Here is a 27,467-nt window from a genome sequence, read left to right as displayed (position 1 = left end):
AATAAAAGGTATTCGAAGCCAGACGAGATGGTAATAGGCTGAGAGTAGGTGTGAAGTGTACTGGCAGGGCAAGAGATAGCTGCCAGGTGGGAGAGAGAAACAAAAGGAAAGGGGGGGGGGGGGGAAAGGAGTGGAAAAATTACAAGTAAAAAAGTAATAGGGGCCGGGGTTATGATCTGAAATTGTTGAACTCGATATTGAGTCCGGAAGGCTGCAAAGTGCCTAATCGGAAGATGAGGTGCTGTTCCTCGAGTTTACGTTGAGCTTCCGTGGAACAATACAAGAGGCCAAGGACGGTGAGGTCTGAGTGGGAGTGGAGCGGTGAATTAAAATGACAGGCGACCGGAAGCTCGGGGTCACCCTTACGGACTGAACGGAGGTGTTCCGCAAAGCGGTCACCCAATCTGCGTTTGGTCACGATGCGGTCTCCTCTACATTGGGGAGACCAAACGCAGATTGGGTGACCGCTTTGTGGAACACCTCCGTTCAGTCCGTAAGGGTGACCCCGAGCTTCCGGTCACCTGTCATTTTAATTCACCGCTACATTCCCGCTCAGACCTCACCTCAATGTTGGTCCCTTAGAGGATGAGACCGGGAAATTAATGGTGGGAAACATGGAGATGGCAAAAACGCTGAACAATTATTTTGTATCAGTCTTTACGGTAGAGGACACTAAGAATATCCCAACACTGGACAAACAGGGGGCTCTAGTGGGGGAGGAGCTAAATACGATTAAAATCACTAAGGAAGTGGTACTTGGTAAAATAATGGGACTCAAGGCGGATAAATCCCCTGGACCTGATGGCTTACATCCTAGGGTCTTGAGGGAAGTGGCGGTAGGGATTGTGGATGCATTGGTAATAATTTTCCAAAACTCCCTGGACTCAGCAAAGGTCCCGGCAGATTGGAAAACTGCTAATGTAACACCCTTATTTAAAAAGGGTAGTAGGCAGAAGGCTGGAAACTATAGACCTGTTAGCCTAACATCTGTGGTTGGTAAAATTTTAGAGTCCATTATTAAGGAGACAGTAACGGGACATTTGGATAAACATAATTTAATAGGACAAAGTCAGCATGGTTTTATGAAGGGGAAGTCATGTTTGACAAATTTGCTTGAGTTCTTTGAGGAAGTAACATACAGGGTGGATAAAGGGGAACCAGTGGACGTAGTGTATTTAGACTTCCAAAAGGCATTTGACAAGGTGCCACACAAAAGATTATTGCTCAAGATAAAAAATCATGGGATTGGGGGTAATATTCTGGCATGGGTGAAGGATTGGCTATCTAACAGAAAGCAGAAAGTTGGGATAAATGGTTCCTTCTCAGACTGGCAATCAGTAACTAGTGGTGCTCCGCAGGGGTCAGTGCTGGGTCCCCAACTCTTTACAATCTATATTAATGATTTGGAGGAGGGGACCGAGTGTAACATATCAAAGTTTGCAGATGATACAAAGATGGGAAGGAAAGTAGTGAGTGAGGAGGACATAAAAAACCTGCAAAGGGACATAGACAGGCTAAGTAAGTGGGCAGAGATTTGGCAGATGGAATACAATACTGGAAAGTGTGAGGTTATGCACTTTGGCAGGAAAAATCATAGAGCAAGTTATTATCTTAATGGCAAGAAACTGGAAAGTACTGTCGTACAAAGGGATCTGGGGGTCCTGGTGCACGAAACTCAAAAAGTTAGTATGCAGGTGCAGCAAGTGATCAAGAAGGCCAATGGAATGTTGGCTTTTATTGCTAGGGGGATAGAATATAAAAACAGGGGGGTATTGTTGCAGTTGTACAAGGTATTGGTGAGACCGCACCTGGAATACTGCATACAGTTTTGGTGTCCATACTTAAGAAAAGACATACTTGCTCTCGACTCGGTTAATCCCGGGAATGAGGGGATGGACATATGAGGAGAGGTTGAGTAGATTGAGACTCTACTCATTGGAGTTCAGAAGAATGAGAGGCGATCTTATTGAAACATATAAGATTGTGAAAGGGCTTGATCGGGTGGATGCGGTGAGGATGTTCCCAATGATGGGTGAAACTAGAACTAGGGGGCATAATCTTAGAATAAGGGGCTGCTCTTTCAAAACTGAGATGAGGAGAAACCTCTTCACTCAGAGGGTAGTAGGTCTGTGGAATTTGCTGCCCCAGAAAGCTGTGGAAGCTACATCATTAAATAAATTTAAAACAGAAATAGACAGTTTCTTAGAAGTAAAGGGAATTGGGGGTTACGGGGAGCGGGCAGGAAATTGGACATGAGTCTATGTTCGGAACGGTCATGGCCCTGTGGGTAACGGAGCGGGCCCAGGCGCCGTGTAGCCTGGTTCTGCTCCTACTTCTTGTGTTCTAATTATGTGTTAGATTTCAGGAGATGGTTCTATTCCTGTTCCTGGCTGGGGTGGAGATCACCTTTTACAGAAGGTAAGTACTGTAGAAAATATAGGGACAGTGATCTCCTGGACGAGTTTCGATCGCCTAGATGGGTCGGAGAGGAATTTCCCAGATTTTTTTCTCCCAAATTGGCCATTGGGTTTTTTATCTGGTTTTTCGCCTCTCCCAGGAGATCACATGGGTTCGGGAGGGATGTAGAGTGATAGTAGATTTGAGGTTAGGATCAGATCAGCCATGATCTTATTGAATGGTGGAGCAGGCTCGAGGGGCCGATTGGCCTACTCCTGCTCCTATTTCTTATGTTCTTATGTTACTGATGTGAGGCTAACAGGTCTGTAGTTCCCCGTTTTCTCTCTCCCTCCTTCCTTAAATAGCGGGGTTACATTTGCTATCCTCCAATCTGCAGGAACCGTTCCAGAATCTATAGAATTTGGAAGATGACAACCAATGCGTCCACTATTCCAATGGCCAGCTCTTTCAAAACCCTATTGTCGATCTGGCTTTGCTGCCAACACTGACCCAGGCAGTTTTCTACCTGCATCAAAATGATACAAGTACATCCTCAACTGGGACAGCATGATGACACCGCATCCAGCAAAAGCAAATGAAGAGAGGTCGACCACCTATATTGTTGGGTCCTTTTCCTTCTTAGAATGATCTACAGCCTCGACATATCACAATCAGTGTTCCCTCTAAGCTGTGCGTGTGCGCGGCCACGCAGCAAGTGAGAAGGTACCGTGCAGGCCGCTCACAAGTTGTTCCCTCTAAGATACTGCGCAACAAATTTAAATGTACCGCGCACACAAAAAAATTTAGAGGTCACATTGATCACAATCCCACCCAGTCTTCTTCTCAGGACCTGCCAGCATGTAGATTTAGAAACTACTTAATCAGTCAGTACGAGACCCTGTGCGGCACTGCCTGTCTGCAATGTCATCATCAAAATTTTATGTGTGTGCTAAGTAAATGTTTTTCCTCAGAGCCAGTCAAGCTAGGCTTGACTCCTATAGTGTGTGGTAATGCAGATCATTTGAAGAATTAACACCTTATAAGGTATGATATCTGCCTTTAACATACATGAAAAACCCATATCAACTCCTTGTAAAAATTGCTTTTCTCTCATGCAGCATGATATACTGGGATAGAATAGAAATTGAACAAAATGACAATAACATTAATATTTTTGTGTCAACTACATGTCTGGCAAGGCCCATGTTAATAGTCTCTGCAAACAGAAAAGCAGAATGAAAATCTCACCTAAATTGGAAGTAGCATGGTCAAATCTTGAAATTCAGACAACAAATATAAACTTTTCAAAATGTGTTATCTTGGTTTAAGATATCACCTCAGCAACCTGAGCCAGAAGGTTATGCTTTCAAGCCCCACTTGAGTTCATAATGTGACTTGATGTTCCAATCCAATACTGAGGTGGTGCTTCATTGTTGGAGGTGCTGTCCTGTGGTTGAGCTGTTAAACTGAGGCCTGTCTGCCTAATTGAGTGGACATTAAAGATCCCATGATACTGTACAAAGAAGAGCAGAGAGTTCTCTTAGTGTCCTAGCCAACATGGCTCCTTCAACCAACACCACCACAAATAGATTAACTGGTCATTCATCTCATTGAAGTTTGTGAAACCTTCCCGTGTGCAGATTGGCTGATGCATTTGCCTATATGACTGCATTTCAAAAGTAATTCATTTGTAGCACTTTGTGACTTTCTTCAGAGAAATGCCAAGTTCCTATGTGAATGTACATCTTTCTTTCTTCATCAGATCACACTTGGGCTCTCTGGTTTTCATATTAAACCAATGCCCACCCCTTATTGAATAATGTTAATACTGGTTTTGTATATTTTACTTTTATTGACATCAGATTTATTTTTTTATCTTCCTCTAAAATAATAGAAAGAGAACATTGCTGCGTAGGATCATTAGTTTTATTTGTTTACAGAAAGCACTGTAAATGGCCACCCTGTCTCCCACCTGCCTGTTGTTCTCTGTTTACTTAATTGCATTTTACTGTTTTTTTAATGTAGTGTATTATAACCTCGATGCAGGTTGGAAATGTTTAGCAAACAAGTGACAATCTCTTGCCAAGTACTGAAAAGGAAAGAATCTCCCAATGACCTTCATGGTATTTTTTTCATGAGTTTTATTGACTAACAGATCAGGAAGGAATTTTCCAAACAGAAATAATTTCTTATTTCATTAAACTGACCAAGAGAAATCTGATTTTATCTAATGTGTTTGTGACGACTTCAGGGAACAGAGAGACAGGTGTTGATTCCTGGAAATTGGTGGGAAGCAGCACCTGTAGACGATTCAGACTGCATTCACAATACAGTGATAGCAGTTTCGCTTCAAATCGATGCTCCAGTTATAATGTAACTTTGCGTTGCAGTCAGTTCAAGCCTTAACACAAAATCTACACTGCACAAGTTCAGTGTCACTGTCTGGCCAAAACCACTTTGCACCGACACTAGACCAGGCCACTGTGTGACACAACCTTTTTTGTACAATGTACAGTGATGAAGTAAAACCGTAAATCACGTTTCTTGGTTGACGTTTGTCATCGGAGCAGTAATTTTGTTGTTACGGATGATGTCCATGGCTGGAATACATAACCTCCCCCACCCCCGCCACATAGTAATTTTCCGCCATCATGTGTTTCTCCATTCCCCTGAAATTAGGTGAAAACACTGTCCTCTGCATGTTGCATTCTGGGAGAAATTCATATTCCAGTTTCCAAATTGGACTACAGATCCCAGAGTGCCTTGAGAGCTGAGCATAATCAGTCCTGAGTAGAAAGAGAAGGTGACGAGAAGCCTCAAATCTAGGAACAACATCCACCTGCTTTGTCCCATGGAATTTAGGATAGGCTGCTGATTAATTCTATTGTCCAACCTAACTTTCTCCAGGTCCTATAAAAAGCATAAAAAACTGCAAATGCTCAAAGCCTGAAACAATAATAGAAAATGCTAAAATCAGGAGAAATTAGGGCTGTGCGCAAATTGGCTGGCGTGTTTCCCACATTACAACAGTGACTCCACTTCAAAAGTACTTCATTGGCTGTAAAGCGCTTTGAGTCGTGAAAGGCGCTATATAACTGCAAGTCGTCGTCATCTTCTTCATAGTGCCTTTCATGACTTCGGGACAACCAAAGCGCTTTGCAGCAAATGAAGTACTTTTTGAAGTGTAGTCACTGTTGTAATGTAGGAAGCATGGCAGTCAATTTGCTCACAGTAAGCTCCCGCTAACAACAATGTGATAATGGGCAGCTAATCAGTTTTAGTGGTGTTGGTTGAGGGATATAAATTTTGGCCAGATCCCCAGAGATAACTCCCTTGTTCTTCTTCGAAATAGTGCCATGGGATCTTTTACATCCACCTGAGAAGGCAGGCGTGGGCCTCGGTTTAAAGTCTCATCCAAAAGATGGCACATTCGACAGTGCAGCACTCCCTCACTACTGTACTGGAGTGTCAGCTTGGATTTTGTGCTCATGTCTCTGGACATTAGAGAAGCAAAGAATGTGTGAATAGTACTGGGGGAGGGGAGACAGGTTGACATGTGGAGCAGAGACCCTTCATCAGATTACAGAGCTGGCAGAGTGTCTGTGTCCTGGTAATGGCCTGCTTTTACTCTCTCTTCTACGGATACAACAACAACTTGTATTTATATAGCACCTTTAACATAGTAAAACGTCCCAAGGCACTTCACAGGAGTGTTATAAATCACAAAATTTGACACCAAGCCACATAAGGAGAAATTAGGGCAGATGACCAAAAGCTTGGTCAAAGAGGTAGTTTTTAAGGAGTGTCTTAAAGGTGGAAAGAGAGACGCAGAGGTTTAAGCAGGGAATTCCAGAGCCTAAGCAACAGAAGGCACGGCCACCACTGGTTGAGCGATTATAATCAGGGATGCTTAAGGGGGCAGGTTTAGAGGAGCGCAGATATCTCGGGGGGGGGGCGCGGTTGTGGGGCTGGAGGAGATTAAAGAGATAGGGAGGGGCGAGGCCATGGAGGGATTTGAAAACAAGGATGAGAATTTTGAAATCGAGGCGTTGCTTAACTGGGAGCCAATGTAGGTCAGCGAGCACCGGGGTGATGGGTGAACGGGACTTGGTGCGAGTTAGGACATGGGCTGCTGAGTTTTGGATCAGCTCAAGTTTACGTAGGGTAGAACATGGGAGGCCAGCCAGGAGTGGGTTGGAATAGTCAAGTCTAGAGGTAACAAAGGCATGGATGAGGGTTTCAGCAGCGGATGAGCTGAGGCAGGGGCAGAGACAGGCGATGTTACAGAGGTGGAAATAGGCGGTCTTAGTTATGCCGTGGATATGTGGTCGGAAGCTCATTTCAGGGTCAAATATGACACCAAGGTTGTGAACAGTGTGGTTCAGCCTCAGATAGATGTTAGGGAGAGGGATGGAGTCAGTGGCTAGGGAATGGTGTTTGTGGCAGGGGCCGAAAACAATGGCTTCGGTCTTCCCAATATTTAATTGGAGAAAATTTCTGCTCATCCAGAACTGGATGTCGGACAAGCAGTCTGACAATTTAGAGACCATGGAGGGGTCGAGAGAAGTGGTGGTGAGGTAGAGCTGGGTGCCGTCTGTGTACACGTGGAAACTGATGTTTGTTTTCAGATGATGTCGCCAAGGGGCAGCATGTAGATGAGAAATAGGAGGGGGCCAAGGGTAGATCCTTGGGGGACACCAGAGGTAACGATGCGGTAGCGGGATGAGAAGCCATTGCAGGTGATTCTCTGGCTACGATTAGATAGATAAGAATGGAACCAGGCGAGTGCAGTCCCACCCAGCTGGACGACGGTGGAGAGGTGTTGGAGAAGGATGGAGTGGTCAACCATGTCAAAGGCTGCAGACAAGTCAAGAAGGATAAGGAGGGATAGTTTACCTTTATCACAGTCACAAAGGATGTCATTTGTGACTTTGATGAGAGCCATTTCGGTACTGTGGCAGGGGCAGAAACCTGATTGGAGGGATTCAAACATGGAGTTGCGAGAAAGATGGGCACAGATTTGGGAGGTGACAATGCGTTCAAGAACTTTGGAGAGGAAAGGGAGGTTGGAGATGGGATGGTAGTTTCCAAGGATGGAGGGGTCAAGGGTTGATTTTTTTTGAGGAGAGTGGTGCTGATGGCAGATTTGAGGGAGAGGGGGACAATACCTGAGGAGTGAGAACCATTAACAATGTCAGCTAACATGGGAGCCAGAAAATGAAGTTGGGTGGTCAGCAGTTTAGTGGGAATAGGGTCGAGGAAGCAGGAAGTGGGTCTCATGGACAAGATGAGCGTGGAGAGGTCATGAGGGGAGATCGGAGAGAAACTGGAGAAAGATGTGAGTTCAGGGCTAGGGCAGCAGGGAACCTTAGAGGAAGTTTGACCCGGTGGGCTAGGGGATACTTCCTCCTTTGTGTACTGTTGCACCCTTGGGCCATTCCTTGGTTGCACGATTAAACCAAAATGTAAATATTTTACTCTGAGGTCGGCTTGATGTTAGCGAAGGGAAGTCGTGATGCACAGGTGTTAGGACAGGTACATTGCAAAGTGAGGAGGACGAGAGAGCTCAGAGCACAGATGGCGTAGGGGTTGCATGATTTGAAGCATTTGCTGCCCCACACAGTGGGTGCACTGCGACATGACTGTATCTTCAATGTTGAGCCCAGTGCTTCCCTAGGAGCAGTGGGAGCATTCACGAGAAATGTTTTTGCTGTGCTAATGGTCTGTGTAACGGAACTCTCCACTGCAGATGCTGCTCATGTTATCAAAATGGTAAGTGGAAGATTACTGTGCGTACAACTGGTATTCCATGATATCACTGATAGGAGATGCCAGTACATACATGGGCATTGAATCCTCCCACAAACTACCCGTGCCACTTTCTAGTGCAATATATATGCAGGCAAGTAAGTCCACATCGTACTCCTGCTCTAGCAGTCTCCATTTGAAAACAAGCCCACTAAAGCCTGTACACCCATTAAGTTTACTAGGGACACTCAGTATATTGAACCTACACCAATTAACAGTTAGTTTCTTCAACTGCTTTCACTGCCACCCTTGTTCATCAAGGCTTGGTATCTTAGCTTATGCTTCCCCAGCCTCTTCATCACGTATCTGACCGATAGTATGTGTATCTATGCTTGTGCCTGCTTCATGTTGTATGGTAACCATTAATGTTCAGGGATGTCATTCTCTTTGAATGTGGCAGGCGGTCCATTGGGTTCTCCTTGCTTTGTGGAGAGAGCCGATGCTAATTTATCCATGTCGGGCCTGTATTATTACACATACTATTGTGCACTTATAATCAGTGCATATGGATATATTGATGTACGCTATTGTATCAATGGAAATTCCTTCTTACATTCCCATCATGGCATGTGTAATGTAATTTGCATAACCCTACTACTTAACTCCCAATACTTGCTACATCCTTGCTAGCGTTGCTCTGTGCCAGTACAGTGTTGTTTGTATATATTTTGAACAACCACTGCTTTCCTTCATGTTCGTGTAGGTCCTGTGCTGCTACTTTACAGCAAAATCCATGCCTCACCTTTTTGATATTTTAAAAGTCAATGCAACCTCTTCTGGGCACATAGCCAGGTCCTCTGAGCAATCTGTCACGACATATTGACTTGCTTGACACGGCTGTTGCATTTTTAATGTCCTATCCTCTCATACCAAAAATGTGCTCGTATGCTCCATACCACAAGTTACCAGCATTTATGTCATTAAACCGGGATGATCTCCTGCGTCGTTCAGCCTTTTGCTACAAAACCTCCGTGGTCTGTATTTCGATTCACTAACTGCTCAGCATCGATATGGTTAAGTGGCTTTTTAGCAGCTAGAGAACTGTTAAAGCATTGTTATTACATCGTGCTTGGCTCATAGCAGACACGCATCCAGGTGCACAGAGTGGGTGGTGGGTGGGGGGGTGGGAGGCGGAGGAAAGCAGGTAATTCAGGAATTTGGAGTGGGGCACAAAGGCTGATATGACTCAAAAATCTGAGGGTGGCACATCTCACTCATCCTACCTGCTCTCCCCCACCCCAGTGGTTCTGTTTATAGCTGCTAGTTTTTTGCTGCCACTAATAAAATAGTTTTTGCAGTAATTGCACGTTTCAAAGCTCTACGTTCCTGCCATTTCATTACCAGTTTGTTAGTTATGCTGAAAAACAGGCCACTTGTGAAAATGGTGGTGTTGTCAACTCAAATTTCAACTGAGGAAAATACAGCACATCTCCTGAGAGTGTCTGCAATGATGCCAAGTCATCCCCAGTCATGTCTGAGAGGCTGTTTGGAAACTCATCAGGATTCAGAATTGTCCACAATTGCGATGTCACAGGTCATGTGGTCTCCACTATGGGCCTTGGCCCTTTCACCACCTTGTCTCAATTAAAAGAAAACATTAGTGTGGCCGACTTGTGAAGTGGAACAACTAAAGGATAAAGTTGGCAAGTGCGATTTCCCATAACGTTGGCAGGAGAACAGTGGAACTCGAGGGAAATGGCGGAGACCCGGTTGTGCTGGCTCTCTGACATTACCGCGACCTTCAGATATGCTTTGTAAGGGGTGGAACCTCTGCACGCCCTTTACAAGGCAAATGTCATCGGGGGCAGGGACTCTTTAGGTCAAGAGTTCCTGCTACCCTGACTCAGTCAGAACATGACATATCTCTGGAGGTTGGCATGCTGAGTGAGTTGAGGCATGCTGGCTTCCAGATGGGTAAAAGTTGGTCCACTGGAGAAATAACCTGAACCCCACCCCCCCAACTGACCCTGCAAACTCCGGCAGGGTCAGTGCTGGAGGGCTCCAGCGAGCACAATCCCGGTGTAACTGCTGGGATTATATCCAAATAGCTTTGGGGCTACACTGTCCTTTTCTCTTCTCTTGGGCAGTCCCTCGGAACCGAGGATGACTTGCTTCCACATTAAAAATGAGCTCACAGGTGACTGATGAGTCTAATGTGGGACCTACAGTCTCTGTCACAGGTGGGGCAGACGGTGGTTGAAGGGGCGGGTGGGTGGGGTGCTTGGGTTGACGTGCGCTCCTTGCGATGCCTGCGCTTGGCTTCCGCTTGCTCCCGGCGAAGAGACTCGAGGTGTTCGGCGCCTTCCCAGATGCTTCTCCTCCACTTTGTGCGATCTTGGGCCAGGGATTCCCAGGTGACGGTGGGGATGTTGCACTTTTTCAAGGAGGCTTTGAGGGTGTCCTTGAAGCGTTTCCTGGGGCTCTCTTGCCGTGCCGGAGCTCCGAGTAGAGCGCTTGTTTTGGGAGTCTTGTATCGGGCATGTGGACAATGTGACCCGTCCATCGGAGCTGATTGAGCATGGTCAGAGCTTCGATGCTGGGGATGTTGGTCTGAGCAAGAACACTGACCTATCCTGACTGTCCTTTTATTGCCTATTTAGTCAGCAATAAGTCTACACTGTGCAGTAGTATGGAACACCTTCATCTTTGGCAGTTTGCATATTGACCTGTGCCAACCCTGGAGGGTCAGAATGTGCTCGCACGATGGCATTGGTTCTTTTCTCATGCAGACTGGAAGCAGATGTGATAATTAACCTCAGCTGTGCTCTCTTCCTCTGCTGTTATTTCAAATTAATTTCGACAACTGGGACAACAGGAGTTGCCTTTACAAATCACTAAGAGCACGAATGTTAAAACCACCTAAAGCATGAATCTCTTGAGAATAATTGTCCACCAAATGATGGCTATGCTAAACGGGGTACATTCAGAGGATTCATTTATAAATGCACCTCACATTCCCAAAAACAACACACAGCCTTTAATCACGTTTTACTATTCTGTAAATGGAAAATTTGCAATTCATATGATTCTGGTTTGTTGTAATTTTGCAGATGAAGGACTGCCTTAGTGTAATGGGGGAGAGTCCAACCTATTCAAGTTTTTCCTGATCTCCCACTTGCTTTCTCTTACGTTTCTGGTAAGTTGGGAGGGTTGGTAACTTGGATTGCTCCAGCGACCTGATTTTAACTGCGGGGCTGTTTTCAGCGGGTGAATAGCGGAGTGAGTTAGGAACTTACCCGCTGTTCCAGAAATGAGGCCCTGGGGTATTTTAGCTCCCAGGGCCTCATTTAAATCCCGGCAGGCAACTTCCCACCTGTTCCGACGGGAAGGTCAGCAGGAAGTGACGGAAAATCGCATGGCCTAGAGGCCACCTGCCAAGACCTGGTAGGTGGTGGGATAAAAAGTCAGCTTCCACCCGTTGAAAATGATTGGCTGAGACTGCACAAGTTCCATGATATGTGCTCCTGCCGTGCGCTGTGGTGCAAAGGTGGAACTTTTACACCTTAGTTCTCCAGCAGTCATTTGCCCCCGTCTAATAACGCACCTGTGAAAAGGTTGAAAAATGAACCTGTGCAGCAGGCAGGCCTGGGAGTTTGACGCTGAGCTGATTCAGTGTGTCAGCATACTGATGTCACGATGCTGTGTTGCATCGTGACAAGCACTCTGACACACTGAACTAGGTCAATGTCTTCAACAGGCCACTGGAGGAGGCATTTGGCCTGACAGCAGAGCCAATGACCCACAATACTTGCGTCTACACTGTTATCGGGTCTACAGAGAGCAGGGTCATTTACTTTGAGGCGTGCCTTCGACAGCAGGAATGTTGCATGTTTGCCTCAGCAGCACTCCAGTCAGGCAAAAGTGCCTTGTGTAGTGTTAATGTACCATTCTATACCCTGTAACTGGCGTGAAAAGGCTAACAAAGTGGCTAAGCACAGAGCTTCAAAGCATACAAAGGAAAACCAAACCAAGTTAAGGGCTTTTAAGCACATTTTACAAAAGATCAAAGAAAATACATCACTAATTGACCTGTAATGCGTTCAAGTACTGACCAGGCCAGATGCAAAGGGCATGTCAAGTAAGTGGAACAATAGAAGCTACTTGAGTTTGTCAATTTTCCTACCATGGCTGTGGTCTCTATAGCCATGGTATAACATTCCTTGGACAGGATATTTTTAGTATGGAAAGTACTAACACAGGGCCCATTTAAAAGACTCAAAACACTCAATAACCATTCCTGGCACACACTGAAATTCAGTCTATCACGTACTTTTCCTGTGCTCATGTGCAATGCTCCAACTGATCCTTTGCTGGATTGGCAAATACTTCAGACAGAAGGAATAGCCAGATTTTCACCTGTATTTACTTAATGGAGTACCATAAGTCTCAATGATACATGATTTATTTTATCATAAACAGATGAAGTATAGTTGGTGTAGATATTACATAACCTCACACATTCATAATGCGATGGGTCAAATCTGAAGGAAATCAGTGGAGCAGTCTTGGGCCTTTTGCTAGCACCCAGTGTAACCCTGCTATGTGGGGCAGGCTACCGACTTATTTCTTGGGAGCTTACTATATGTTTACTGCCAGCGGAAGCTATTTTTATATTGATCTTTGGCTGCTGGCTCCTGTAGCCTGTTCTTTACTGGATCTTTCTGACTGCTGCCAGTCTTCGTGGGCCAGTAAATATGCTGCCCTGGCAACAGCAGCGATCGTTGGTGATGTCACGCTTCAGCCTCATGACGATATTGCACATACCACTAAAACCAGTCTGTGCACATGCAGAGATGTGGGCCTGCAACATTGCAGCCAGTTTACGTAAAGACCAGCAGTGTATTAGAAAGGTAAATGCAGGAGACCGGCACAGTTAGTTCACTCTCTCAAGACCCAGCCCTTGATTTATTCCAAGCACTCTTTACCAATGCCTACTTAACAGCAGAAAATGTTGCTCCCTACAGGGATGGTCCTATTAGGAACATTTTTGTGTTGTGATTTGTAAAACCACAGTAATTATGCCTTGTACTTTTCTAGAATCAAAATAAATTTAAACCAGAGGTGAAAACTAGCAGTTACCCTGTGAGCCTATGGTTACAACATAATTAGGTTCAGATGTTGGCAATCTGTTTATATATCACTTGTAGGAATCTCATTCCAACGACAAATATCCACTCATGTCCACATATTAAAAAGTGGTCTTGAACTTGGTGGATTTTTACTGTGATGCTACTCGGAACTCCATGTAGTTAACATGTGCTGTAACATGTCATGCTTTTAACATAGATCTTCATGTAGTTAACATGTGCTGTAACTTGTCATGCTTTTAACAGATCTTCATGTAGTTAACGTGCGGTAACATGTCGTGCTTTTAACACAGATCTTCATGTAGTTAACGTGCTGTAACATGTCATGCTTTTAAAACATATCTTCATATTGTTAACATGTGCTATAACATGTCATGCTTTAACACAGATCTTGTAGTTAACATGTGCTGTAACTTGTCATGCTTTTAACACAGATCTTCATGTAGTTAACATGTGCTGTAACATGTCATGCTTTTAACACAACTCCATGTAGTTAACATGTGCAGTAACATGTCCTGCTTTTAACACTGATCTTCATGTAGTTAACGTGCTGTAACATGTCATGCTTTTAACAGATCTTCATGTAGTTAATGTGCTGTAACGTGTCATGCTTTTAACACAGATCTTCATGCAGTTAACATGTGCTGTAACATGTCATGTTTTTAACACAGATCTTCATGTAGTTAACATGTGCTGTAACATGCCATGCTTTTAACACAGATCTTCATGTCGTTAACATGTGCTGAGCCATGGCACAATTTTAACACGTAAAGATTGTGTCTGTCTGTCCGCCACAGGGGAGAAGAATTGAATGGGTTTGTTTATGCTACAAGTAGTAATGAGTTTGACTTGTGTTTCAAACATATTTTGGCAGATCACCCAATCTAAATAACCCGACTGATTAACAAAGTAAAGAAGTAAATTATCCTGCCCATAATCTAAACTAATGGTCATGACACACCAACAGATAATGAGTAAACATTTTTCACTTGGAAAAATTTCTCAGAAGTAATAACGATCATTGCGATATTGTATCACAGTGCTTAAATGTCCAAGATGCTAAAATCCTCAGTAAAATTCCCACAAATTTAGATTCTATTGCTGTGGACTCCCACGGAATAACTCCAGAGACCTACCTTTTAAGACGAATCACAGCTCCAACAACAATATTGATACTGTACGTGGGTTGGCCAGTCGAAGTATCTAGAACATTCCACAATCCTTTACTTTTATCTTCAAGCCCAACTGAAAACACTCATCATGTGTATGGCAGGCAGGTTGGGCCATGTTACATGTTTTATTTATGTAATGTCACTAGATAATATTTACAATATTAATATTAACTGTTAATTAGGTACTGTAATGTGTGGAAATGTATTGAAAAAATTGGGAAAGCTTAGAGATGTACATCAGTCACAATTTTTAAATAAGAATTTTCTGTCATCTTGTACTGCAAATAGATGATCTTGCAAAAATGAAGCAGTGTTCTTTGATGAGATTGTGATGGAGAAATAACAGATATCTGATTGCCCACTTAAATTGCATTTCTTGCCACCTGAGCGCAGCATAGCAATAACACCAGCCATGGAGATGCTGGTGTGAATTACATAGAATTTACAGCACAGAAGTTCCTTCTGTTTTCCCACCCAATTCAGGGTGACCTGTCTGAATGGAACAAGATAGTCGGCATGGATTTAGCAAAGGTAAATCATGCCTGATGAACCTATCTAATTCTGTGAGGATGTTGTAAGTGTGGGTACGGAGATGCAATGGGTTTAATTGGAGTCCCAGAAGATGTTTAATCATGTTACTCATAAGAAACTTATTGCAAATATAAAGACAAATGCAAGTGAAAGCGATGTAAAAGACAGATCAGTTGTTGGGGATTAGAAGGCATGAATGGGTTATAAATGGGAATCGTGGGGATTGGTGTCTCCGTGGTAGTTTGATGCCTAAAAATGTATCTGACAAATTGTGTAGGATATCAAACTGTGAGGAAAAGTTGTGCACTTGTACATAACATTAATAAGTGGCCTTCAATATTGAAAAGTGCAGCATTATGTATATTAACTGAGGCAATATTAATTATGAGCGTAAAAGAGAAACCTTAGAGAAATTGAAACATGGATGTTTGCTAAAACTATTACAACAGTGTAATGCTGCAATTAAGAATGCCTGTATAATTTTAATTTTAAAATAACTTTTAAGTAGATGTGAAGGGAGATATTTTATCTGCACAATGATTTGGTTAGTACATTGTGTCCAGTTTTGATGTATGGAGAAAACTAGAATGATTCCAGGACTCAGAAATTGAAACTGTATTGTGATTAAATGAAAGGAAAATGGTTTGAAATGTGGTGCAAGTCTGAGGCAATAACAGAGTGGTGTGGAGTGTAGAGGAACAGGGCTTGAGGGTCTTCACTCATTCCTTGTTTCGTTCTGAAAGCATGGTAGCCGTCTCTCAGCTTGTTAGTTGCTGCTCTTACCATAAAAATGTTCAGACCTTTTCTGATTTATTAGATTAATTTTAAACAAGGTTAGACCTCCCACACACACAGTTTCCTTTTAATTAGCCAGAAACTTTAAGACGTTGGGAAAAATTGTAATGAATTAAAGGTGTTGTATATACTATGAAAATTATCTGCCTTTTTTTTAACTTGGTGTATGAGCAATACTTTTGCAGCATTTGAACTGAATGTATAAACATCAGTATATTGGGTATAACCTGGCATGGTTTTATTTTTCTAAACCAACTTAATGGAGATCAAAATGAATGTATGAAATGATCTGAACCATCAGAGTCAGCGAAGTAAGACAAGGGGTACTTGTGTAAAGTAGATATTTAATTGTTTTGTAATCTATTCCAAAAAGAGATGCTGTTTCTGCAACAAGACTGCCATTGGAGTAGAAATGCAGTGTAACATAAGCTGCTTTATCACCTACCTTTTTTTTCATTAGTGTGCAGTTTTGCTGGTAGGTGTAAGTGAGAGCCAGCTAATTGCTGTAAAGATGCTGGGTTTAAGCCAGAGTTGTAACAGTAACTTACCCTTGGAGATTTGGGGGCGAGGTTTCAATGCTTTCGGGAAACAAACCAACATTTTGTTTCAGCTACGTTGCCAGCACAGTATTGTACATTATATCAAAGTATGTCATATGATTTCAATTTAAGAGCACAGCAGAAGTTTGTAGTCATCTTCAAATATTTGCAGAAAAAAACTTGCCCTATTAAAAACTGTGTTCTTGAAGCGTGCTTCCACGGGGAATTCTTGCTACATTTTAGGGAACGTTTGGTTCCCGATTCATGCTAATTCCCATTTTGTTTTTTTTAAAGAAATGTTTGTTAAGTGGTTGAATCAGGAATTGCAATCTATATTGTTAAGCTTTACGCTAACTAGGGATCCCCTTGGGATCTGATAAAACTTTTTTTGTGGGGGGTGGCTGGTTGAGTTCCTTGGGTGTTGGTCCTTCCTTTGAGATGTGGGGTGTTTGGGACACTTTATCTGTCCTTTCTCTGTCCCTCACTAACTGAGTCATGAAGCATTATTGGCGCCTGAGGTGTGTAGGAATCTACAAGGCATGTTCCTAGCAGTCATGTAGTTCGCTGTTACAGAAAGGGGCTAAGTTTTATCTTTGTCCAACCTCCGTGGCAGCAGGACTTATAGCAGTAGGCAGTACAGGGCTTAATCAGAAGTTTATCTGGTTGTGTAGCATAGAATTATTTGCAATGGGTTATCCATAGAGACAGTAGCTTGACTGCGGTGAAATCAGAAATAAAATAAGATTTTCATTTCATCAAATCTGCAGGAATGGGTGCTACACTTTACACCAGGGGTTTCTGTTGTTAAAAAGAGAGTTGCTCAGTGAGTAATTTCATGAACTGTTCACTTTACATTTTAACAAAATATTGCAAAACCCCTGCTTCTGTCACCTATGGAACTGTGCTCCAGCATGAATTCTCACCATCAAGAGCAATGCGGAGATAATTGAGGGGAGGAGCAAGCCTGCATACGCACTTACCTCAGTCCTGTGGAATTCTGACACCAACATGGCAGTGAATGTGTTGCAGAGCAGTCGTGGCCTAATCTCTGCAGCTCCAGTGCTTACTTCACCTTGCAAAGGTTTGTTTGTGAATGGGCATAGCTCAAGCATAATTGTGCCCAATGTTGTGCTGTATGCCAACCTGCAAAAAAAAACGTGCCCAGTTTGAGAGGCTAGCCGGCTGCCGGGCGGGAAAGCCAGCAATAGAAAGTTGCAACCGAGGACCATTGGGGATGATCCCCCCGGCAACTGGAAAAGATCCCAGTTTGGTGGAAGATCTCGGAGCATGGCAGCTTGGAGTGAGGAAGGGAAAGATCAGGGCACAGTGGGAGTTGGGCGTTAGATTGCAGGGGTGGGGGTGAGGGTTGGCAGATCGTGCGGGTGAATGAGGGAGGCAGATCGCGGGGGAGGGGGGAGGCAGATCGCAGGGCGGGGGAGTCAGCAGATCGTGGATGGGTCGGCAGATTTCTACAGAAGATTTGCTTGAGGGGCCGGGGGAAGCACTCCTGCTCCTCCTGGCCCAAGAGCAGTGATCTGAAAAGTACTTACCCGCTGCACCGGAAGCTCCACCTTCCTTTAGCTGCCAGGTTTCCCGAGTCCTGGGAAACCCAGCCAGCCGCCGTTAAATTCAAATGGCTCCCAAAATCTGAGGAATAGAGCCTCAATTAAATATCACAATCACAGACCCGCCTCTCCAGAGCAGCTTACACCAACGCCCCCAAACCCACCACGGTTAAACCAGAAGTAGGTGCATTCACGGCGGTCCCGTCCGTCGTGAGGAGGTTAAAATTACCCCCAATCTGCTTCCCCCAAGGATATATCCTGGAAAGTCCTCCATTTTTGTCTCAGTCTTTTATAAATGTTAATCGGAATATAGAGCACCCTCTGGATCAATAAAAAAGATCAATACTGTTGATTGAACCCTACAGCACTTTGCAGATTGCAAGGACACTGCATTCTATTTAAAAAGTATCGATTTGTTTTGTCATTTTATTTCATGTCTGTGAGAGACAGCCAGTGCAAAGGAAAGGCTGTCTGGGATTCAGTTGATTAGAATTGGTCCGTAGTTCTGAATTCAGAGTAGGAGGAACTGTCTGGAACTGTGGTAGCTTTATATTTCCCATATTTGATAGAACAGATGATGAGAGAGAGTACAAAATGAATCTTATACTGAGCTCCCATGGGTGTGGGTACTTGCCTTCTTTATAAAATTCTCCCTTGATTCGCCCAAAATTATTTTTTGATTGTCCCGTTAGTTTGTAAATCCTTCAATTTTTTTTTTTCCCCCTCCGGCAATATCAAATGTCCTGCCTCAGCAGCCAGGGTTGCCTTTGTGCTCCTGTATCCCTTTACCCAGCATTGTTTTACTGAACTGCGCCACTGTAAGATCAGAACTCTTTCTGTTTTCCCATCAGGTAAGATTGTAATCTCAAAATCGGCAGAGACTTGTCTCAAAGCAAATTTAAAATCAAGCCTAAACACTGTGAGTAGGTGACTTCAAGTTTAATAACTTATAAAAGGAAATTAACTCAGGAAAAAAAAATCAGGCAAAATGGATAAGAAGGTGTGAATTTTACATTAATATTAGAGACTGGAAAAAAGGTGTTAAATCTTAGATAAATGTTTGAGTTCATTCTTGCTGTTCAGTTCTGGACTGTATATTTATTCTAGTGCATATATAAATAATATTTGCATTTACATAGCACCTTTCACACTGAATCATTTCAAAGCACTTCACACAATTTTATTTTTGAAGTGGTTTGACTATTTTGTAAATACTCCAGTATGTTGTTTTCCAGAGCGCATTTCAGCATACAAGTTCGAATGAACCTTTCAACCTCTCTTATGTTGGAATAGGGCATTTTGCACTGATTAAAGCCCGAGATCCTTTATTCCAACAAGAAATAGATGGCAAGGTGGTTATAATTAAATTTCCATTTAAAAAGAAATGGGGCATTCGGAGCTCTCTTGTGGAACTAGTGTGTTCTTTAGGAATGGAGCCTTTTACTGTGCATTAACGAGGTTTTTGACAAATCGCATCATGTCCTTTCAGGAACCTGTTAATGCATATAGGGCTAGATTTTCAGTTGCTTGCGCCAGCAGTTAGCGCCTTAAGAGAAGTGATTTTCGGGCGCTATGCGTGTAGCACCCAGGCGCAGCGCAGTTTGCGCCCCGCCCCAAATTAAGTTGCCCGTCAGCGCCGGCGCAAAGTTTAGCGGCCGCCCGGATGCGCGCGCAGAAAATGACGTCACATCCTCGTGCAACGCCCTTTGGCCACCCCGAATCCAAACTTCAGTCGGAGCGCCCCATTGTGCGGCTGGCGTCCAGAGCGTTTGTAAAATGGAACGCAGCACACCCTGGGGAGCGCAAATTAAAGGGCAACTCCTCCTGCACTATAAAAGGCAGTCTGCATGTGTTGTGTGGAAGGATCCAGTGTGTTGGTGTGAACGGTGTATTTATGTTTCCGGCCACCGCCACCACCACCGCCTCCCCCTCCTCCTCCTCCTCGTGTGAACAAAACACATGCACCCTTCCCCTTTAAGTGCTCACTGGCACCAGAGTGTCTGCCGTGCGCTACGGGTGTTGCGCTCTGCACCGCCGGCTTAGCGCCTAAAGATAGTAGTGGGACGCCTCTTGTAGCGCTCCACCAACCTCTTAGGGCGAAGCCACTGAATTTCCGGCAACGGGGCGCTACTTTGGGGCGGGCGCTAAGGTTAGCGCCCCAAAACTGTCTATACTGAAAATCTAGCCCATAGTATTTGTATTAATGTTTGGCTTTGTTTTGTGTTAGTGCCTATGCTGACCCATGACTTTACAGTGCCAGGAATGACTCATACAAAAGAATGACAGAGAGAAAGAGGCCTACCAGTCCATCCAGCCTATCCCACACATTCAGGCCATTCGTTATGGCTTTTGCAATATTTCTGACAGGAAGTTCTGCAGTTAGGAGATCAGTGGAGAATTTCTTAGATAGCAGGCATTAAAAATATTTTAGACACTGACCAGATTTTAGAGGAAGAGATTATAATGTGGTATGGTGGAGGGAACTGTTTCTCATCTGAACAGGACTTTTCTTCAGACCTGTATATAAACCAGTTAGAACTTATAGCAGGCGTACAAGTAACAGAATAATTTATCATCAAAATATCTGTAGGACTAAGTAAAAAAATAACATGTCCCTATTGAAATGAGAGTGCTAATGTAAGTGAGCAGAGGGTTACTCTTTCCATTTCTTTTGAAGTGGCAGGAAATTCAGATATAATCTGATTTAGGAGCAAGTGCAGCAAATACAATAGACACATTGATTTTCAACTTAAACTTGTTCAAGCCAGACAAATGTTCTGTTTTATGTCACTTCCCAAATTGCTTTGCAGGCAGTCTGTGGTGAAGCAGCCCTGGCTTTCCGCCTGGGAACAAGAACAGCAATGTGTCATTTATGTGACGTCATATGTAAGCGACACAATGTTCTTTGCAACCGATGTGCTTTGACACATGTTGCATTATTGTGTCTTGAATGTTTGGCAAACAAATGAAAAGAAGTTCCCATCATATATCCACAAATACAGTGCCATTGAATGTCAGCTGAAGCGATTGTTTCAGAATCCATTGGCCTTTTAATGCAGAAATGTTTTATTGCCAGCACTTTAGTGCAAAGTTTTTGTCAAGGGCAGAGGTGTGCTGACGGTGAGAGTCAGCCAGGAGTGCAGCGAGAGCGGAGGACAACTGGGCACCCACCAAAGTCACGTAAATGAGTTGACCCCAGATGTTGTGGCGGGGTCAGGAGCAGAGATCAACAGTGCGCACTCTATCGCACTATACTGTCAGAGCAGTGCCGAGAATTGGCGGGGCCAGTGTTTATACAGTACAAATGAACAACAACTACTTGCGTTTAAATAGCACCTAAATGTAGTGAAACATCCCAAAGCACAGCCATCAATAAAGAGCTGTGGGACAATTCTATGATTTGGAGTGGGGGTGGGGGGAATCACATGCCAAAAAGATTGGGGAAGAAACGAGCCCACCTCATACTCCCACCTCACCCACTCCCCAATTGGATGTGTCTATAAAATTATGTGGTTGTAGTTACACTAGATTTACTGCAGATTTTTGTTTCTTTTGTCCTTTGATGTATGTCTTTGTTTATCATAGAAATAAGGGGGAAAAGAAAGTTTCGGAAACTATGAGTTAATTTAAATTGGAATCAGTTAGCATCATCTTTGATTTCTGCATATATTTTCCGTAAAACAAAGGCTGAATGACTTGAGGTTTGCTTTTTTTTTGTATTCCTGTTTATGCAGCTGGAACAGAATGATCTCATTCCAATTCAATCCCTGAATTGTCCATATCCAGTTTTATTTTTCTTGAACAAACTTTTGCGGAACATATGACCCATTCTGAACTGCTGTCTGAATTCGGTTTGAATAAAGTACGAGCAACGTGCTTCACCCAAATCAGTCCCGGAGCTGATGTGGAGTGAATCCAGCACTGCTTAGGGTGCTCTTACCCATTCATTGGATGCTAATTGTCCCATTTCCCTGTTTGTATTTAATTTGAATCTGCAACCTTTGTTTGCCATAAGTAGAAAGCATGGCAAAGAAACAACATTGCAGAATTAACATATGCTTCAACTCCCAGCAAGTTAGATTGCACAATTTGCTCCTACATGCAAAGTTAGCCTCATTATACTTGGGCAACTTGAAAGCCACACATAGTGCTGGATGCATCAGTATTTAGAATAAGCTTAGTTTGGAAAGTGATGACCATTTGGATGAGAGGAAAAAATAAGAACTGCATAAAATTGTTCCATTGGACCTGGGTACCTAGTTTCTCAGTTTTAGTGCCAATTCCAGAACCACAACTGTTACAATACAGAGCGGCAGCCTCATGAGCAGCAGGTTGAAGCCTGCCTGCCTCCTCTGTTTCTTTAGCTATGGCAGACTGAGAGGGAGCCACCCACAACTCAATTTGAAGGTACATTGTTACAGCTCAGAAAACTCTGTTGCCACATGATTGAAAGCTGCGGCACTTATTCTTGGTTCACTTACCAAGGCCATATTTCAAAAGCATTAAAAAATAAATTGTACAGAACACTATGCCCTGTGGTCCTCTTCCAAAGATTTTCATTAAAAATAGGGTGAGCACTTCTAAATTGTTAATTATTTGTGATATATTTCCTTTATGCATATTATCAGGATGAGTCTGCGTCATCAGTTTCTAACTGTGCTATGCAACACCAGCAGAAACACCAACTTTACTCAAACTATTAGTCTGCCTGCAGTGTTACAGTCAAATAATGTAAGAGAATTAGAATGAATGCTAGTTTGCACTTTTCCTACTACGAGGTATTTCTGCTTTTTGCCCAAGATGGTAGAATATAACATAAGCAACACAAAGGAATTCTGCTTGACTTTCCAAACACACGCGCACAAGATTGAAGTAGAAAAAAAATCTTTGGAGTTTCCTGGTCTGCAGTTCTTGTTTTACAATCTCTTATTGCTGATAAAACCCTTCCCTCATAGTGAAGCAAAAAATAGAGACACACCCTATACTACTCAACAGCTGAGAGTGACTCCTACCACACACAGATACACCATAGGAATAATATGGTTGCCTCCTTTTATATTAGGAGATCTTTGATTGCCGGACGTAGCCAATTATTACACTTTTCCCCTGCTCTTTTTATTTGAGGTCGCAGCAAAATATAGCTTCTGTTTTTTCTAAGTTTACAAATGCTTACCTTTATGGGTGCTGTGAAGGGGAATAAAGTGCCCAGGATTGACAATTTTCTTTTTACTGGGTTATTTTGCATTTGAGGTTACAAAAACTGCCCTCCATGCACCCCTTTCCTCTCTGAAAGGAGGGAAACATCATGCTAACAGACTATGTTGTTGAGGCTAAAGCCTGGTGATTGAATTTATTTACAAGATTCAGATCTTGTAAATAATCTGAGGCAAAAGGAAAGCAGCAAGATTTATAGCAGTACTAAAACACTGTGACCCGCCAGGTGGAACACAATGGTCTTGTCCCACCTTGTACATTCCTATATTCCTGTACGTTTTTATGTAACTTTCACAGTTGCAGAATGGCTGTGCACAGTATTTATTCAAAAGGCTGTAATGGTATTCTGAGTGATGTGTAACAGAGTGCAAGGAATCACTTTTTGTGACATGCACACTTTGCCCATCTGCTTGGTGGCATTACATTGGCTGATCGCTTTAGATACAAAAACTTCTCTTGGCCTTTAAGAACGTATTTTACATATTGTGCCAACTCCTCCCAGGTGGCCTGGATCCCTTTCGTCTGGGAAGAAATCCCTGGAGTGCCAAAGAGGGCATCTTTCCTTTTCCCCACTTTTTGCATGAGTACTTCAACTTCTGGATCTGTAAACTGGGTGTTCTCCTCTCAGTCTGCTCCATAATATAAATAAGAACAACAATGTTGCAAGCTTTTTCCCCAGCCCAGTCTCCTGCAGCCTGATCAGTGGCGGCAGAACTGGGTTCCAGGATCTGCAAACTCCCAGTGACTGGCGGATTGCACACTGGGGACTCGCTGTGAGTCTGTCATTAGGACCAACATCAGCAGTTATGTCTGGTCTGGCTGTGTGCTATCGTGCAGACACAAAGCCCACACTGCAAAGTTCTGGCTGCATCTCAGCACATCTTGGAAAATCTGCCCCAGTGTGTGTTGCGGACGGGTATTTAACTGACTATTTTAAAAAAGGAACAAAGAAAACTTTTTTTTAACCTTAATGTATAACATTATCCAACCTATGACTCAAGTAGGAAAAAACTTTAGAGCTTTGACAGAATCATCCTAGCTGTGTTACATAACAACACTGTAAACTGTGATGTAAATTGCAGGAATATATTCAAAATTGAGCCTGATAACCAAATTTGCTCTGAGATGTTATGCAAATTAACCATTTATTAATTAAATGCTGGTGATTTTCCTTCTTTAGGAAATATGTCCGCTGCCAAACAAATCAAGGAATTTATATTCTTTCTATATTGTCCAGATTTATTTAGGATATGTTATGTTGATTTACTATATGCTACATTACAGAAGTATCACTTAATGTACCCTACAGTTAATGACAAAAGTTTATCCTAATTGACTGCAAAAGCATTACTTGTTATGTAATCCCTGAGAGAAAAAGGAACTGGCATTGTCTTTTTTTAGGGAGAATCTTTGCATTGTTTAGGTAGCGCTGCAGTAATTAATCTAAAATTTTTCTACATGATACTGGATGTGTGGAACCGGCTCCCAGAGAAGGTAGCTGATTCGAGGTCAATTGACACCTTTTAAAAGGGAGCTGGGTCGATAGCTGTTGAGAAGGGCGATTCAGGGTTATAGAGGTATTAATAGCACCGCTTTATATTTTTAGGGGAGGTGTATGGAGCGCACTAGTGCTGGGAATGGACAATTGCATGCAAGTGAAATTTAAAGGGGTGGGAACAGTAAAGGAAAATATCCTATAGGGTGGCAAAAATTCTGAAAGCCTGCTTTCAGGCCTCTGCATGCACTGATCGTCCGCCAGAGGGAAGTATGTTCGCCTCTGCCCGCAGATGTGGGCGTGCAGGTGTTGGCTGGTGGGCACAGAGCACTTCTCGTGCAGCCTGACTTTCTTGGCATCCTTTCAATGGTCCACCTCTGCTTCGAAATAAATTAGATAAGGGGATTCCCCCTGATGAGCCCATTGATATTAGTAATGCGGCTGGGAGCAAAAAAAAATTAAAACAACTGGTACATAGACTCTAATTGCCAGCAGAAAGAAAACTGAAGCAGAGGCATCGCAAAAACTGTTGAAGAAATCTCCTTTACATATGCCGCTCAGCACCGAGCAACTTTGGTTGTCCATTTATATTGGTGGCAATTAGAAGTGACATGCACCCAGCATAAACATTGGTAAAGGCTGCAGAAGGCATTATTGTATCACTTTCATATCATTATCATATCATTTGCACCTTCCTGCCTGTTTCAGGTGTGAGTTTCCAACCTTCATCTACTCACCCACTGGAAACACATAACATGTGCAAAAGGGGCAGAGGTCACTGTTACTGGTGTCCACACCTGTTTCTGTGCCCTTACATTATGTGGAGTGACACACAGGGCGGTAACAGCAGGAACACCAGTCCCACCTCAAAGCTTTTGGAAAAACTTGTCATCCTGTATTTTATCCATACAGTTCATTTTCACAACATCATAAAATAAATACAGATGGCGAAGGCCATTTGGCTCATCTCAATTCATTCATCCAGAGAGATTCTAGTGTTCTCCCATTGTAGCATCCAACTGTTTGTTAAATGATTCCAGGGCTTTTGCCTCCACTGCTCTGGAAGTCCATTCCATGTGTTGGTCACTCTGTGTGAAGAATTTCATATTAGTCCTAATATTACCTTTTACTTGTTTGAACTTGTCCCCCCTTGTTCTCAGTTTAATTTAAAGTAATATTCCAGGTTAACTTTTTCTATATCCTTAACAATCTTTTATACCTCTCAGATGCCTCTTCTCTAGGCTGAAAAGCCGCAGTGTCTCCAATCTTTCTTCATAGCTCAGAACACTGGCACTGAGAATGAGCCTTGTGACTTCAGCATTTGAACGTGTCTCTTGTTTCTTGGTGACCAGGCTGGATGCAGTGTTCGAGGTGTGCTCTGACCAGAGCGGTGTACAGTTTCATCATTCCTGCCTCAGCCTTATATTCTATTATTTTGGCTATGTAGTTGCCAATCATGTTTACTGTGTTGATTGCGGTTCTGCATTGGTTGAACATGTTTCAATGATACTATTGCCTGGAAATGGCTGTATTATGATGAGACTTTCTGGCTAGCAAAGGACAAATGAAATCGATAAGTGCAAAGTACTAATTCATTGCTTAACATCCCATGTATGCTCGAGTAGGCTGCACCATCTATGCCAGCAAGGGAACGAGCTGGAGGACAATGGACAATCTGGAGCACATGACATGTTAGTTAAAAAAAACTAACATCGAGACTTGCCTGTGACAGTATCATAATATAGGCTTCACTTTGGTCAGGCGTCAAAGGGTGTGTATTGTTTGAAATATATTTGGCAGCCGTTGTCCCTTGGTAAGTTATCACTCTTGGCAAAAGCTTGAGGAATGATACATAATACTTGGCCAAATTACCCCAGGATGTTGTCTGACAATTATTGGTTCCATGGACACAGGGAATTTGGCATTTTACTAGGATTCAAGGAGAACTAAGCCACTGTACGCCAAGTCTTTGGTGTGTATCTCACATACAAAAAAAACTGCACTGACTTGGGCTCTCTGCTTGTATGCAGAATGCACTCTAATACAGCAAATTAGTCGTTACAATTGGAGAAAATGAAGAGATGCAGCTCTTCAATTACAGACTGTTCGGAGGCTTTCTGAGGTGCCACTGGCTCTGTTCTGAAGTCTTATTATTTAAACACTTCACTGCTGATGCTATAATGAGATGTTCAATGCATTTTTTAACCAAATCATGTTATGATTTTTTAAAAATTGTTCACTTGTTTCATCAGCAATTTAATGTTACACCTGGATACTTATTATACCGTATGTGTTTGTTAAGGTAAGGGATGTCATGGTGATTGTTTTTCAATTTGGAATCAAGTAATATTGTTTTTCAATTTGGAATCAAGTAATGCCAGTTAGCCAGATGCAGAGTAATGCTGTTTGTGTTGCTGCAGTGTTCTACACCAGGATGAAACCACCCCCTGCTCCCATTTTCCACACCAGGCATCTTTATAGATCCCTGAATGAGTTTTCCAATTTAGTACCAACTTGTGGGCAGTTTTGTGCTGTACGTACCGGAACTATGTTGAAGCTCTTCTACCTCATTTCACTTTTGACCCTGACAGCTGACGGAGAGGCGAGTTTAACCTGGGCTGCATTCTGATCCAGGTCCCAGAGGTAAAAGGGTGGTGTGCTAGTCCAATGTGCCACCCAGTCCCCTATCTCCCCCTCCCTCTCCTGCCCCCCCACCCCACACACTGATATTTTTACAGATGTGTGAAGAAATTTAATTCAATTTACATATTGCTTTGAATAATTCTATCTGGACGGGGAATCGGATAGTTTTAATTGAACAGGGTGCTAATTTTGTTAAATCTACTCCATGGTACATGCAGTTA

General features: G+C 43.1%; 1 protein-coding gene across 4 annotated transcripts in view; it reads left to right on the top strand.

Moving 5' to 3' along the window:
* Positions 1–27,467, top strand: part of nfic (nuclear factor I/C) — a 482,744-nt gene that overhangs the window by 181,939 nt on the left and 273,338 nt on the right. The gene's annotated exons all lie outside the window — the stretch shown is intronic.

This window comes from Somniosus microcephalus, chromosome 13, assembly GCF_052327205.1.
Source record: "Somniosus microcephalus isolate GS21.2 chromosome 13, FLI_Smic_1.0, whole genome shotgun sequence".
Classification (NCBI taxonomy): domain Eukaryota; kingdom Metazoa; phylum Chordata; class Chondrichthyes; order Squaliformes; family Somniosidae; genus Somniosus; species Somniosus microcephalus.
Note: the sequence above shows the minus strand (reverse complement) of the source record. Positions and strands in the feature narration are given on the sequence as shown.